Source organism: Triticum aestivum, chromosome 1A, assembly GCF_018294505.1.
Source record: "Triticum aestivum cultivar Chinese Spring chromosome 1A, IWGSC CS RefSeq v2.1, whole genome shotgun sequence".
NCBI lineage: Eukaryota > Viridiplantae > Streptophyta > Magnoliopsida > Poales > Poaceae > Triticum > Triticum aestivum.
In genome coordinates this window covers 7,936,483-7,940,185 of record NC_057794.1, presented here as the reverse complement: position 1 = coordinate 7,940,185, position 3,703 = coordinate 7,936,483, and positions in this window count along the sequence as shown.

Here is a 3,703-nt window from a genome sequence, read left to right as displayed (position 1 = left end):
GAAGTCTATATATACCCCTGCCTTAGATGTAAAGGCAAGCATGATCTGAGCTCAAATTTGGTTATCCTTTTATTTAGTCTTCAACAAGATCTGAAATATTGAAGAAAAACAAAAGGAGCATGGTAGCAATTATAGGGAGAAACAAAATCATCAAATGGATGGAGTCATGGTGTTCACGGGTGAGACTTTGGACGGAGGTGTTCGACGAGGCACATAAGGTGAAGCTCATGGGCATTGTTCTGTTAGAATTATGCGCCAAGATGAAAGACCGAGGTGTCACTCGTCTCAACATTGATTTGTCATGTATCAAAGATGCTAGTGGGCTACCACGTGTCGGAGGTGCCCCTGCTACCGGCAGCGCGGAGCGACATATCGTCAGTAGCCAATCGTCAGCACTAGTGCTTTGGTCTATGTGTTTGCAGTGTATGCATTCATATGAGTTACAGGATAATTTTTAGCTAATTTTAGTAGTTTCTCGCCAATTTTAGTTGTTTTTATCGAGCAAGACTGCCGCCTGAAGAAAATTATAAATTAAATTCATTAGCAGCAAACCCTTGGTATGCCAAGGAGAAGAATGTAAAAACTTTAAAGTCCAATATGCTACTTTATTTATACTGTTTTTAATGCCAAATCAAGTTTGTCCTTTTAATTTGTGAGAACTATGATTTTGACGTTAAGTGCTAGTTAATTATACTGGTAAACGAGAAGACAAGTTGACTTGCAAAACAAGTATTAATTTTTTACCTTGGTACCTATAATTTAAGTATATTTGGACCATTCCAACACGACATATGATCGGTTTGTCTGAGTGTGGACCTTTCCTTTCCTTTCATATTTTTTATCATTTACCAAGAACGAGACCTCCTTTTCAGCCTTCTTCAGCTTCTAAGCTCGCCCCTCTTCGTCACCTACCCTGGCTAATTTTGATGCAGAAATTTAGCCTGGTTTATCTCGGCATCCTTTTCAAGACGAATCAGAGAGATGGAGAAGAATCAAGTAATGCCAAAACCCAAGATTTTTTTTTTGCTCACCCCTACAAATTTACTGGGCCTTATGCACTGTACTCCCATTATAAAGAAATGGTCATTAGCACCGAAATACCTTGCTTAATACCATCATGTGGATGATATGATGTCATTGAAGGGAGCCCGAAAGATTGCTAAAATGATTCAGTTCTCACCCTTCACACATCTTTCATGATGCACTGGATTTGGTGTGACTTACATATGAGAGAACTGACATACCTTGCAAACTAAGTTATTCTACCTGGAAGTTGGAGACTAAGCTAAACATGCAAGCAATATGATCAAATGACTTTGTAATCCGGTCACAATGATCAAATGAACGTTTCTTGAATGACTGGTTCAAAGACAAAAGATGCATAAAACCCCTATATATACTCCAGCGTCTTGGTGTCAATGTGAGTGTACTATGAATTTAGATTTGCTCCCCTGTCTATCCATCTTGAGTCCATCTGAAATATTGGAGAAAACCAAACACATGTATCTTCTAACGGGTAATCTGCCCTTCTGCCATCTTGCTCTTCAGTGGTACGGATACATTTGCCCCGCCAATCACATTATGCAGCGGGAGCCTATGCCCGTGCCATCGGCGATGAGTCTCTCGCATCCCAATCTGAAGCTGCACATGTTGTTCACTGTCATTATCACCCATGCTTTCATTGTCAACATGATCACCGGTCATGATCTTCCACACCTTGGCCGTCGTCGAGTAGCAGAAAGTCGCGGCACAAAAAACACTTTTGAGAGGTTTTCATACGACGATCTTCCTTCTTTGTATATGGTTAATGAAGAAATATACCGGTCGTCCTTGTTTTTTTTTCGCAGTATTGTAGTGCCATAAGGGCATGGCCAATGCATAGCCCCAGGGTGATATGCCTCGCATGCCATGTAGGATCGGATAACAGAAAAAGTAGGTTCGGATGGGGAAGCGGGATCCTCTCTAGGAGGCAGGTGCTTAGAGACAAAAAATGTGGTCCAGTGCATAAAGTTGAAAAAGTTAAAATGAAGAGGAGGGATGCATGTGTAGTGAGAGTCACTTTCTATTCTTTGATGAGGTCCACTAGTAATAGCTTGCATTGAGGAGAAAAAATCAACGCATATGCTTTAAATTACTTTTTGTCATGAGGCATATGTATCCATATGCCACCATTGTACATGCCCTAAGTTTCTCCGTTAATCTGATATAGTATATATTTTAGAAAAGCACATGTATTGTTGACAGGTGGTCCCAGATCCCACGTGTATGAAAGAAACTTTTATCAAATTACTTCGGGGAAAATTACTTTGACTCATCGTATGATCTATTCGCTTCCTTATCTTTTCTTTTTCTCGGTTTGATAGACATGTCCTTCACATAGATAACCTGTGCCACATCATTGGCTAGGACGAACGGTTCGTCAGTGTACCCAAGATTGTTCAGATCCACTGTTGTCATTCCGTACTGTGGATCTACCTATACCCCGCCTCCTGACAGATTGACCCATTTGCACTTAAACAAAGGGACCTTAAAATCATGTCCGTAGTCAAGTTCCCATATGTCCACGATGTAACCATAATATGTGTCCTTTCCCCTCTCGATTGCTGCATCAAAGCGGACAACGCTGTTTTGGTTGGTTCTCTTTTGATCTTGGGCGATCATGTAAAATGTATTCTCATTTATCTCGTATCCTTTGTAAGTCAATACAGTCGAAGATGGTCCCTTGGACAACGAGTACAGCTCATCACAAACAGTGTTGTCACCTCTGAGATGTGTTTCCAACCAACTGCTGAAAGTCATGATGTGTTCACATGTAATCCAGTCGTCACACTGCTCCGGGTGTTTGGAGCGCAGACTGTTCTTGTGTTCACCGACATACGAGGTCACCAAGGTAGAGTTCTGTAGAACTGTGTGGTGTGCTTGAGACCAAGAATGCCCGTCCCTACATATTATTGAGTCCGCTCCTAGCGTGCCTTTTCCAGCCAGTCTCCCATCATACCGCGATTTAGGGAGACCTATCTTCTTAAGGCCAGGAATGAAGTCAACACAAAACTCAATGGCATTCTCTGTTTGATGGCCCATGGAGATGCTTCCTTCTGGCCTAGCACAGTTACGAACATATTTCTTTAGGACTCCCATGAACCTCTCAAAGGGGAACATATTGTGTAGAAATACGGGGCCCAGAATGACAATCTCGTCGACTAGATGAACTAGGATGTGCGTCATGATATTGAAGAAGGATGGTGGGAACACCAGCTCGAAACTGACAAGACATTGCGCCACGTCACTCCTTAGACTTGGTATGATTTCTGGATCGATCACCTCCTGAGAGATTGCATTAAGGAATGCATATAGCTTCACAATGACTAATCAGACGTTTTCCAGTAGAAGCCCCCTCAATGCAACCGGAAGCAGTTGCGTGATACGTCTCCAACATATCTAGAATTTTTTATTGCTCCATGCTATATTATCTACTGTTTTGGACATTATTGGGATTTATTATCCACTTTTATATTATTTTTGGGACTAACCTATTAACCGGAGGCCCAACCCAGAATTGCTGTTTTTGGCCTATTTTAGAGTTTCGAAGAAAAGGAATATCAAACGGAGTCCAAACGGAATGAAACCTTCGGGAACGTGATTTTCTCATCGAACATGATCGAGGAGACTTGGACCCTACGTCAAGAAATAAAGGAGGAGGCCA